The sequence below is a fragment of the Pongo pygmaeus genome, chromosome 19 (genome assembly GCF_028885625.2).
Source record: "Pongo pygmaeus isolate AG05252 chromosome 19, NHGRI_mPonPyg2-v2.0_pri, whole genome shotgun sequence".
NCBI lineage: Eukaryota > Metazoa > Chordata > Mammalia > Primates > Hominidae > Pongo > Pongo pygmaeus.
This window is the reverse complement of record NC_072392.2, coordinates 44,481,457-44,494,767: the sequence shown is the minus strand read 5'-3', so window position 1 is coordinate 44,494,767 and position 13,311 is coordinate 44,481,457. Positions and strand designations below refer to the sequence as shown.

Sequence of the window (13,311 nt, the reverse complement as noted above, 5' to 3'; positions counted from 1 at the left end):
ATAGAGCCTCAGTCACATGCCTGAGTTCTAGCAGCAAGGGAAAAGAAATTCTAGCTACTCTGTTGGTAAGATGAACTGCATAATGTCAGGAATGCCCCCCAAATAGGAAAGCTGTTCAAAAGATCCTAGCTTTCCCCAAATAGAAAAGCTATTCAGAAGATACACAAAGCATGATGTATGTTCACTGCACTCCTCCCCTTGGCTGCCCAACATCTGCTTTCATATTTAAATTCCCAAAACAATAACAACAAATTCCTCTAACTCATAATTTATTTATCCTGTGTACAAATGAAAATGAACTTACTCTTCCTCCTATAGGAGGACATTTGAAAGCCCCATGACTTACTGCATCCAGCTCCAAGACTAGGATCTCTGGGTAATGTCCCATTTTCTTTTAATTCTGTCATAGTCCTGCCTTGATATTCTGCAAATAGATTATAAAGTTAACCAACAAAAAATAAATATTTTTATAAAAAGGGGAAAATTCATAAAAAATGTCAACACAGCAAATAAGAAAATATGGGCGCATACTACAGTCCTCATTTATGCAACTGATCACTAGGCCAGAGTTGATCTTTGTAATTTCCTCTTTCCACTACTCATTCCATGCTCTCTTAGCTCACAACCAGCAGCTCAGCCCAGCAACTCAGCCCAGCGGCTCTTCATCTGGTGATGTGATCCAAACCTTTATTTCTAAAGAATCTGGGCCCTTGGTGCCCTTATGAGGTTGCTTTCTATTAACTTTTAACCCCTAAACATGATAATATTAGGAGCCATCTGCAAGATATTCCCCTAGATTCTAAGTAGCTCTTGTTTTGCTCCCATTGTACAGCAGCAACCCTATTTCTTCTATTTCACATTTTTGAAAATCAGGATCAATAACCAATAATGATCCAATATTTTGATCTCATCTTTTTCCTGATTATTCAATGGTAGAAAAGCCCCAAAAGTCTAGGAGACTGTGTCAACTTCCAGTTCAATGGAACCATTCTTGTGTTCCCTGGTGGAAGCATGGGAACATGCCTTCTTTCTTTTTTTTTAGTATTCTTTTTCTGACTTCTTAATTTAAGACCTATCTTATTATCAGCCCCTTGCCTTTCTAATATACGCATTTAAAGCTATAAATTTCCTCTAGAGGACCATGTTGGCTTCATCCCACATGTTTTTAAAAATCTGGTAAAATTTGCCGAGCTTCAATAAACAGACCATGGACCAGAATATGATCTATCTGGGTGGACATTCTAGTTGCATTTGAAAAGAATGTGTATTTTGCAGTTGCTGTAAATAGCATTTTATAAATGTCAATTAGGTCAAGTTTGTTGTTAGAATTGTTCAAATCATCTATATGTTTTCTGATTTATTGTCTACTTGATCCATCAATTCTTGAGAGAGGTGTAAACATCTCCAACTATGGTTGTGAATTTGCTTATTTCTCCCTTTCGTTCTGTCAGTTTTTCTTCATATATATATTTTTTGTTTTTGTCTTTTTTTTGAAACAGAGTCTTGGTCTGCTGTGGCGCAATCTCGGCTCACTGCAACCTCCGCTTCCTGAGTTCAAGCGATTCTCCTGTCTTAGCCTCTGGAGTAAGCTGGGACTACAGGCATGCACCATCACGCCTGGCTAATTTTTATATTTTTAGTAGAGACGAGGTTTCACCATGTTAGCCAGGCTGGTCTCGAACTCCTGACCTCAAGTGGTCGGCCTGCCTTTGCCTCCCAAAGTGCTGGGATTACAGGTGTGAGCCACTGTGCCTGGCCTTTTCATATATTTTGAATCTTTGTTATAGGTGCAAACATGTTTAACATTGGTATAGCTTTCTGAAGGATTGACTGTTTTGTCATTATGGTCATTTCTCTTTTTATTTCTGGTAACACTCCTGTCTTTTCTTTTTTTAAATAATTGAAATCAGGTGTGGTGGCTCATGCCTGTAATCCCATCACTTTGGGACTAGCTCAGGCTGGTCCAGGAGTTCAAGACCAGCCTGAGCAACATAACAAGACCCTGTCTCAATTATTTTATTTATTTATTTTAAAATATATGTATTGTAGAGATAGGGTCTCACTCTGCTGCCCAGGCTGGTCTTCAAATCCTGGCCTCAAGCAATCCTCCTGCCTCAGCCTCCCAAAGTGTTGGGATTACAGGTGCGAACCACTGTGTCTGGCCAATACTCCTTGTCTTGAAGTCTGCCTTACCTGATATTAAAATAGTTACACTAGCTTTCTTATGCTTCCAGTTAGCATGTTATATCTTTTTTCCATCCTTTTACTTTCAACTGATTTGTGTCTTTACATTTAAAGTACATCTCTTGTAGATAACAAATAGTTGAGTCTTTTTTTCCCCCAGTCTGTAAATCTCTTGCGTTTTAATTGAATGGCTTAGTCCGTTTATACTTGACGTAATTATTGAAATGGTTGTATTTACATTTAACATCTTGCTATTTGTTTTTTATTTATCCCGTCTATTTGTACATCAATTCGCCTTCCTTTCCTTCTTTTAGGTTAACTGATTATATTTTTAGAACTCTATTTTATTTATTTCCTCTATTGGCTTTTTAGTTATGCCTCTTTGTTTTTATTTTTAGTGGTTGCGCTAGTTATTAAAATATACAGCCTATGTAGAATTACAATAATATAATTCTGTTTACTTCTCTTTCTTCTGTAACACTGTTGTCATATATTTTATTTATATATACATTGTAAACCCCAAAATACAATGTTATTTTGTTTAACATTATGCTAGGTGAATGAAGCCAGTCACAAAAGACCACAAGCTGTATGATTCCATTTTTATGAGATGTACAGAATAGGAAAATCTGTAGTGACAGAAAATAGTTCAATGGTTGCCTAGAGCTGTGGAGGAGATGCTGGGGAAAGGGGAGTTGACTACCAACAAGTACAGGTTTTGTTTTTGTTTATTTGTTTTGGTGGGTGTCTTAGTTAGCTCTGGCTGCCGTAACAAAATACCATAGACTGGGTGGCTTAAATAACAGAACTTATTTTCTCAGTTTTGGCTACTGAAAGTTCAAGATCAGGGTGCCAGCATGGTCGAGTTCTGGTGAGGGCTCTCTTCCTGGCTTGAAGATGGCCATTTTCTTTCTTTCTTTCTTTCCTTTTTTTTTTTTCCCCATGACACAGCTCGAGGAGGTCCTGAGAACATGTGCCTCATGGCCACTTTTCACACTGTGTCCTTGCATGGTGGAAAAAGAGCAAGAACAAGCTCTCCTGTGTCTCTTCTTATAAGGCACTAGTCCTATCCTGATGCTTCTATCCTCATGAGCTAATTTAAACCTAATTACCTGTCAAAGACTCCATCTCCACATATAGTAGTCCGCCCTTATTTGCAGACCCCCAGGGCATGATTGAAACCACAGATAGTACCAAACCATATGTATACTACATTTTTCTTGTACCTACGAGAGCATTTAATTTATAAATTAGGCACAGTAAGATATTAACAAAAATAACTAATAATAAAATTAAACAATTATAACAATATGCCAGCATCACTACTCTTGCACTTTGTGGACCCATTATTAAGTAAAATAAGGGTTACTTGAATACAACCATTGTGATTCTACAACAGCCGATCTGATAACCAAGATGGCTAAGTGACTAATGGGCAGGTAGCATACACAGCATTGATATGCTGGACAAAGGGATGACTCATGTCCCAGGTGGGATGGAGCAGGACATCGTGAGATTTCATCACGCTACTCAGAATGGCACACAATTTAAAACTTATGAATTCTTCGAGACCAGCTTGGGCAACATGGCATAACCCTGTCTCTACAAATAATACAAAAAATTAGCTGGGCGTGGTGGCACGTGCCTGTAGTCCCAGCTACCTGGGAGGCTGAGGATCATCTGAGCCCAGGAGATTGAGGCTGCGGTGAGCCATGATCATGCCACTCTACTCCGGCCTGGGCGACAGACTGAGATCCTGTTTCAAAACAAAACAAAAACCTTATGAATTGTTTATTTTATTTTATTTATTTATTTTTTTGAGACGGAGTCTCGCTCTGTCGCCCAGGCTGGAGTGCAGTGGCGCAATCTCTGCTCACTGCAAGCTCCGCCTCCCGGGTTCACGCCATTCTCCCGCCTCAGCCTCCCGAGTAGCTGGGACTACAGGCGCCTGCCACCACGCCTGGCTAATTTTTTGTATTTTTAGTAGGGATGGGGTTTCACTGTGTTAGCCAGGATGGTCTCGATCTCCTGACCTCGTGATCCGTCTGCCTCGGCCTCCCAAAGTGCTGGGATTACAGGCGTGAGCCACCGTGTCCGGCCCATGAATTGTTTATGTCTGGAATTCTCCATGTAATATTTTCAGCCATGGTTAACTACGGGTAACTAAAATTGCAGAAAGTAAAACTACTTTCTGTGCCATTATACTGTAAGAGGAAACTGCTGTACCATGATACTGAGGGTTAGGGCTTCAACATACAAATTCCGGGGGGAACACAATTTAGTTCATAGCAGCGGGTGATGAAAATGTTCTAAAATTGATTGTGATGATGGTTGCACAACTCTGTGAAAAGATTAAAAACCATTTAATTGTACATTTAAATAGGGAAACTATAGGGTGTGTGAATTATAGCTCAACAAAGCTGTTAATTTTTAAAAAAATAGTTATACTTTATAAAAATTGTGAAAAGAGACCAGTGCTCCAGAGGCCATCACCATGCAGAGCTGGGGCAGAAGCCGCGGTTGAGAGATGGGAGGAGGGGACGGAGATAGGAATAGATTCCCACAGGGCGGTTATCCTGTGTATAAGAGTGTGAGGGCTGGGAGAGATGGCTCAAGCCTGTAATCCCAGCACTTTGGGAGGCCGAGGTGGGAGGATCCTTTGAGCTCAGGAGTTTGAGGCTGTAGTGAACTATGACTATGCCGCTGCACTCCAGCCTGGGCAACAGAGGGAGATCTTGTCAAAAAAAAAAAAAAAAAAAAAAAAAGCATGTGTGTCTCACAGCACCTTCAATGGCATTGAGTAGATTGTCAGTATTTAAACAGACCCTATCATGCATGAGTACAAGCTAATGGTCCTTGGTTCAGGAGGTGTTAGGAAGTCTACTCTGACAGTTTAGTTTATTCAGGGAATTTTTGTTGAAAAATATGACCCAATGATAGAAGATTGCTGCAAAAAGCAAATTGAAGAAGATTGCCAATAGCGCATGCTCAAAATCTTGGATATAGCAAGGACAGAGCAACTTACAGCAATGAGGGATTTGTGTATGAAGAATAGCCAAGGGTTTGCACTAGTATATTCTTTTTTTTTTTTTTTTTAAAGACAGGTCTCACTTTGTTGCCCAGGCTGGAGCGCAGTGGTGCTATCACAGCTCATTGTAGTATCCACCTCCCTAGCTCACACGATCCTCCCACCTCAGCCTCTCAAATAGCTGGGACTACAGGTGTGCACCACCATGCCCGGCTAGTTCTTTATTTTTTGTAGAGACGGAGTCTCACTATATTGCCTAGGCTGGTCTCACACTCTTGGGCTCAAGTGATCCTCCCGCCTTTGCCTCCAAAAGCGTTAGGATTACAGGTGTGAGCCACCATGCCTGGCCTGCACTAGTATATTCTTTTTTTTTTTTGCACTCTGTCACCCAGGCTGGAGTGCAGTGGCACAATCTGGGCTCACTGCAAGCTCCGCCTCCTGGGTTCACGCCATTCTCGTGCCTCAGCCTCCCAAGTAGCTGGGACTATAGGCGCCCGCCACCACGCCCAGTTAATATTTTGTATTTTTAGTAGAGATGGGGTTTCACTGTGTTAGCCAGGATGGTCGCGATCTCCTCACCTCGTGAACTGCCTGCCTCAACGTCCCGAAGTGCTGGGAATATAGGCGTAAGCCACCGCTCCTGGCCGCACTAGTGTATTCTATAACAGCTCAGTCCATGTTTAATGACTTACAGGACCTGAAGGAACAGATTTTATAGGTTAAGGACACAGAAGATGTTTCAATGATTTTGGTTGGGAATAAATGTGACCTGGAGATGAGTGAGTAGTTGGCAAAGAACAGGCAGACAGTGGTATAACTGCCTTTTTAGAATCTTTTGCAAGGTCAAATTTAGCAGACAGTGGTATAACTGTGCCTTTTAGAACCTTTTGCAAGGTCAAAGTTAAACTCCTTTTTTTTTTTTTTTTTTAATACAGAGTCTCACTCTGTCGCCCAGGCTGGAGTGCAGTGGCACCATCTCAGCTCAGTGCAACCTCTGCCTCCCAGGCTCAAGTGATGTTCAAGCAATTCTCATGCCTCAGCCTCTCGAGTAGCTGGGATTACAAGCACCTGCCACCACGCCCGGCTGATTTTTGTATTTTTAGTAAAGACAGGGTTTCACCATGTTTACCAGGCTGGCCTGGAACTCCTGGCCTCAAGTGACCTACCCGCCTCAGCCACGCAAAGTGCTGGGATTACAGGCGTGAGCTACCACGCCCGGCTCAAAGTTAAACTTTAATGAGATGTTTTGTATCTGGTCATAGATGAATAGAAAAACACCAGTGGAAAAGAAGAAACTTAAAAAGAAATCATGTTTGCTGCTCCAGGTCCATAGTTAGCAGCAGCTCTGAGCCAGATTACAGGAATGAACTGTTGCCTACTTGGAAAGTGCCAGCATTCTAGACTTCAAAAGTCAGTCTGAGGAAGCTTCTCCTGTTTTATATATTATGTGAAGAATTTAGATCTTATATTGGTTTGCACAAGTTCCATGAAGAAAAAAATGTTCTGTGTGTATTTCTTGGAAAATAAGACAATATTTTTCCTTTGCAGTAGCAGTTATAACACATGTGAAAATAAATATACTTGACTCTAATGTGAGTATACTAAAGAGCATGGATGCATTTCAAATGGTAGATATTTCTACTATAATTAAAGTGTTTCATATTGACCTTTTTTAAAATCATGATTCCTTCCTGTCAAGCACTAAAAAGTTGTACCATTATGTTTTATATCTGTTATGATATAAATGATGAAATTTCCCCTCAAACTCATCGCAGTGATAACTTTTTTGAGTCATTGACTTCACTTTATATTTTAAATATTATGAAATATCATCTGTCATTATATTCAAATTAAAATTGTTTTCATATAAGGCTTTGGAAAAATGGTCTTTTATAGGAAGACAACTGGGATAATTGATTTCTATGGCTTTCAAAGCTAAAACATAATATACTAAACAAACTCTAATATTGCTTCTTGTGTTTTACTTTCAGATTAAATTACTGCTTTTATAGATAACTGAATTTTAATATATTAAAAAGATATTAAGAAAAGAAAAAAATAATTTCTGTATGTACCTACAAATTTGCCATTTCCAATGTCTTTCATTTATTTCTGTAGATCTGTATAATGTAGTATAATTTATCTTCAGTGTGAATAATTTTCTTTACCACTTCTTGAGGTGCAGTCTCCAAGTGACAAATTATCTCAGCTTTTGTTTAACTGAAAATGTCACTATTTCACCTTCATTGTTAAAGGATAATTTTGTTGGATATATAATTTTGGGTTGACAGTTTTTTCCCCACTTTCAGCACTTTAAAAATGTAGCTCCAAGCTGGGCATGGTGGAGCATGCCTGTAGTCCCAGCTACTTAGGAGGCTGAGGCAGTAGGATCACTTGAGCCCAGGAGTTCAAGGCTATAGTACATTATGATTGTGTCTGTGAATAGCCACTGTACTCCAGCCTGGGTAACATAGTGAGACCCTCTCTGTTGAAAAAAAAAAATTAGTTCCATTGTTTGTTGGCCTTCATTATTACTTATGAGATGTCAATCATCTTTTATATCATTTTCCCCTAGTATATAAAGTGTCTCTTGGCTGGGCATGGTGGCTCATGCCTATAATTCCAGCACTTTGGGAGGCTGAGACAGGCGGATCACCTGAGGCCAGGAGTTCGAGACCAGCCTGGCCAACATGGAGAAATCCCGTCTCTGCTAAAGATATAAAAAATTAGCCGGGCGTGGTGGTGGGCACCTTTAATCCCATCTACTTGGGAGGCTGAGGTGGGAGAATTGCTTGAACTTGCGAGGCAGAGGTTGCAGTGAGCCAAGATTGTGCCATTTCACTCCAGCCTGGGCAGCAAGAACAAAACTCCATCTCAAAAAATTTAAAAAATAAAGTGTCTGTCTTTTTTTGCCGCCTTTCCTCACTTTACTTTTCCCAATATCTTAGTAAGAAAAATTTCAAATATAAAACAAAGTTGAAATAATGGAACAGTGAATATATGATACATACCCATCTAGATTCTACTTTTTACTATATTTGCTTTAACACACATCTATTCATCCTTCACTCCATTTTATTCTTTGGATGCAATTCAAAGTTGTACATCCAATGGTGTGCTGATAAACATTTAACAAGTGGATCCCTGGAAAAAAAAGTCTTGTTTTGTAGTATTTGCCAATTACTATTGTGTAATACTCCCATTATGTCTGATTCCAAGCTATCAATGTGATACCACTGAATACAGAGCTGGGAAGAGATGCTCAATAGCACACCATTATGTAGGCTATTCATATGCAAAAGAATGAAGTTGGACCATTTTACAGCATATACAAAAATTAACTCAAAATGTATCAAAGACCTAAGTAAGTGTAAGGTCTAAAACAATACAATTCCTAGAAGTAAACATAGAGCAAAAGCTTCATGACATTAGATTTAACAATGATTTCTTGGATATGATACCAAAGGGACAGGCAGCAAAAGAAAAAATAGACAAATCAAACTTAAAGAAAATTAAAATAAGCCAGGCACAGTGGCTCACACCTGTAATCCCAGCACTTTGGGAGGCTGAGGCAGGCAGATCGTGCATCAGCTCAGGATGTCGTGACCAGCTTGGGTAACATGGTGAAACCCTGTCTACAAAAAATATAAAAAAATTAGCTGGGTGTGGTGGCACATGCCTGTAGTCCCAGTTACTCAGGAGGCTGAGGTGGGAGGATCACCAGAGCCTGGGAAGTTGAGGCTGCAGTAAGCTGTGATTGCGCCAACGCACTCCAGCCTGGGCAACAGAGGAGACCCAGTCTCAAAAAAAAAAAAAAAAATCAATAAATAAAGCAAAATAAAAATAAAAGCATTTTGTGCATTAAAGACACTGTCAACGGAGTAAAAGGCAACCCACAGAATGGGAGAAAATGTTTGCAAATCAAATACCTGATAAAAAATTAATATCTAGGCCAGGTGTGGTGGCTCATGCCTGTAATCCCAGCATTTTGGGAGGCTGAAGGGGGTAGATCATTTGAAGTGAGGAGTTCAAGACCAGCCTGGCCAACATGGTGAAACCCTGTCTCTATCAAAAATATAAAAATTAGCTGGGAGTGGTGGCACATGCCAGTAATCTTAGCTACTTGGGAGGCTGAGGCAGGATAATCGCTTGAACCTGGGAGACGGAGGTTGGAGTGAGATGAGATTGCACCACTGCCCTGCAGCCTGGGTGACAGAGTCTTGCTCTGTTTCAAAATAATAATAATAATAATAATAATAATACCCAGATTATATAGAGAACTCCTGAAACACAGCAATAAAAAATCAAACAACCTGATTTAAAAATGGGCAAATGATTAAGTAGACAATTCTCCAAAGAAGATATACAAGCAGCCAATAAGTACACGAAAATATGCTCAACATTACTAGTTATTAGGGAAATACAAATCAAAACTATGAGATATCACTGTCAAAGAAAAAAATCAGCTTAAAAGTTAGTTTTATTCAGAGTCTTACTGAGGATTGCAACCGGGAGAGTCAGAGTTTTTGTTAGACTGCTTCAAAGCAGCGTTTCAGCCCACAGTTTATGTATCAGGTGGGGAGGCTCTGCCTGTGTTCAGAAGTTACATCAAATGTGCTCAGAAGTTATGTTACAGCAAAATCTCATCAAAGTGTGACATAATCATTAATCCTGTTGGACACTGTCTTATGTACAGGAAAAGGCAAGGGCTAGGATCTTTGAACTTACTTTTTCTAAAAATGCAGTGATTCAGGGAAGAGATGTGGGAGCCTCTGCTCTGTTCTGCTTGTCGTCTTCAAGGCGTTCTTCCAGAGGGCCACGCTCAGTTGCTGAGTCAGGGGTTTGTGAAGTTTGGCTGACAAGCAGAAGGAGAAATCATGGCTTCTCAAGGCAGGGGCTGATCAGAGGCAAACATTTGCCACTTTGTCGCACACCATCTCATGCCCATTAGGATGACTACTATTTAAAAAACAGAAAATAGGCTGGGCATGGTGGCTCACACCTGTAATCCCAGCACTTTGGGAGTCCAAGGTGGGTGGATCACAAGGTCAGGAGTTCGAGACCAGCCTGGCCAATAAGGTGAAGCCCCATCTCTACTAACAATACAAAAATTAGCTGAGCGTGGTGGCGTGTGCCTGTAGTCCCAGCTACTCAGGAGGCTGAGAGAGAAGAATCACTTGAACCCGGGAGACAGAGGTTGCAGTGAGCCGAGATTGCACTACTGTACTACAGCCTGGGCAAAACAGCAAGACTCCATCTCAAAAAAACAAAAAAACTAAAACAAAAAAAAAAAAAGAAAAAACAGAAAATAGGCCGGGCATGGTGGCTCACACCTGTAATCCCAGCATATTGGGAGGCTGAGGCAGGCAGATCACTTGAGGCCAGGAATTCAAGACCAGCCTGGCCAACATGGTAAAACCCCGTCTCTACTAAAAATACAAAAATCAGCCGAGTGTGGTGGCAGGCACCTGTAATCCCAGCTACTTGGGAGGCTGAGGCAGGAGAATTAGAGAATTGCCTGAACCCCTGAACCCCTGAACCCAGGAGGTGGAGGTTGCAGTGAGCCGAGATCACGCCACTGCACTCCAGCCTGGGCTACAGAGCTGTCTCAAAAAAAAAAAAAAAAAAAAAGAGAGAGAGAGAAAGAAAGAAAAAGAAAATAACGAGTGTTAGCAAGGATGTGGAGAAATTAGAGCCCTTCTGCACTGCTGGTGGGAACATGAAATGGTGCAGCTGCTGTGGAAAACAGTACGGTGGTTCCTCAAAAAATTAAAAATGTACTCAGGCGGTTGAGGCAGGAGGATCACTTGAGGCCAGGAATTGGAGGCTGCAGTGAACTATGATTGTTCCACTGTGCACCAGCCTAAGCCACAGAGCAAGACCCCATCTCAAAATAGAAAAAGTTTAAAAATAGAATTACCATATTATCTAGCCATTTTACTTCTAGGTATATACCCAGAATAACTGAAAGCAGGGTTTCAAAGAGATATTTGTATACCCATGTTCATAGCAGCATTATTCACACACTAGCTAAAACATGGAAGAAACCCAAGTGCTCATGGATAGGTGAATGGATAAGCAAAATGTGATATATCCATACAATGCAATATTAGCCTTAAAAAGGAAGGAAATTCTGCAATATGCTACAATAGGAATGAACCTTGAGGATATAATGCAGAGTGAAATAAGCCAATCACAAAAGGATAAATACTGTATTATTCCACTTATGTGAGGTACTTAGACTAGTCAAAATCATAGAGACAAAAAGTAGAATGGTGGTTGCCAGGGGCTGTGGGAGAGGGGAATGGAAAGTTATTGTTTAATGCGTATAGAGTTTCAGTTTTACAAATTGAGAAGAGTTATAGAGATGGATAGTGGTGATTGTTGCACAACATTATAAATGTATATAATTCCACTGAGCTGTACACTTAAACATACTTAAGATGGTAAATTTTATGTTATGCATAATTTACTATAATAAAATTTGAAATTAAATAGTATACCATAATAATAGTATTCTCACAATACAGATACAATTGATAGGTGTAAATAACCTCAAAATCACAGATTAGGATGGGCGCGGTGGCTCACACCTGTAATCCCAGCAGTACTTTGGGAGACTGAGGCAGGAGGATCGCTTGAACCTAGGAGTTGGACAACAGCCTGGGCAACATACTGAGACCCTGTCTCTACAAAAAATACTTTAAAATTAGCTGAGTGTGGTGGCACACTCAGTTTGTCATGATGCTTGTAGTCCCAGCTACTTGGGAGGCTGAAGTGGGAGGTTCGTTTGAGCTTGGGAGATTGAGGCTGCAGTTAGCCATGGTTGTGCCACTGCACTCCGGCCTGGGTGACAAAGAGAGACCTTGTCTCAAAAAAAGAAAAAAAAAAAAGCATAAATTATAGTAAAATATCATAAAATAATTAAGAAGTGGTGATTTTGAGTATTCATTACCTTTGTTTTTAATATTATTATTTTTAAGTGTGTGTAATTTAATTTTTAAGAATAGCTCCAGTTAATAACTGGCCCTTTATAAAAAATGTTTGCTAACCCCTTCTATAGAGTTTCTACATTGGAAGTTTTGAAAGTTTTCTGTTTTTGACTTCTGACCTAATTGTGTTATAGTTAGATAATATTATCGGTATACTATTGATTTTTTAAATTTGAGGTAAACTTTGTTGCCTCATACATGGCCAATTGTTATAAATTATCCATATAGGCCTGGCGCTGTGTCTCACGCCTGTAATCCCAGCACTTTGGGAGGCCGAGGTGGGCGGATCACGAGGTCAGGAGATCGAGACCATCCTGGCTAACATGGTGAAACCCCGTCTCTACTAAAAATACAAAAAATTAGCTGGGCGTGGTGGCGGGCACCTGTAGTCCCAGCTACTCGGGAGGCTGAGGCAGGAGAATGGCGTGAACCTGGAAGGCGGAGCTTGCAGTGATCCGAAGCCGAGATCGTGCCATTGCACTCCAACTTGGGTGACAGAGTGAGACTCTGTCTCAAAAAAAAAAAAAGAAAAAAAATTATCCATATATACTTAAGAAAAATATGTACTCTTGAATTTTTTATAGTGTTCTAGATATAATGTATATTAAATCAAATTTAAGTTGCTCACATTTTTCATTTTTTTGTGAATTTTATATTTGCTTGATCTATAACTTACTGATAAATGTGTGCTAAAGTCTTGTATAAGGATGGAAATCAATCTGTGTCAAGTATCCTTGTTTGTCAGTTTGTCCTTGTAGTTGTATTTGCTTGTTATATATTTTTCTGTCCTTCAAGTTCAAGCTGAAGGTGTGTTTACGTCATAGACATTTAAATACCCAAATATTCTGAAAAGCTTAAAAAAATGGTAGTTTCCTGTCCACCCCTCTTCACTCCCTTAGTCACCTTCCTCAACATCAGCCGTTTCCAACTCTTTCCACCATTTATTTTGACATTTATATTTATATTATCTTTGTTTCTAAATGGTATATATGTGTGTGTATATATATATGTATATATATATATATATTTTTTTTTTTTTGAGACGGAGTTTCACTCTTGTTGCCCAGGCTGGAGTGCAATGGCACGATTCCGGCTCACTGCAACCTC

General features: G+C 40.0%; 1 pseudogene; it reads left to right on the top strand.

Moving 5' to 3' along the window:
* Window positions 1–5,015: 5,015 nt before the first annotated feature.
* On the top strand, window positions 5,016–6,549 carry LOC129017554 (ras-related protein Rap-1A-like; annotated as a pseudogene).
* The last annotated feature ends 6,762 nt before the right edge of the window (window positions 6,550–13,311 follow it).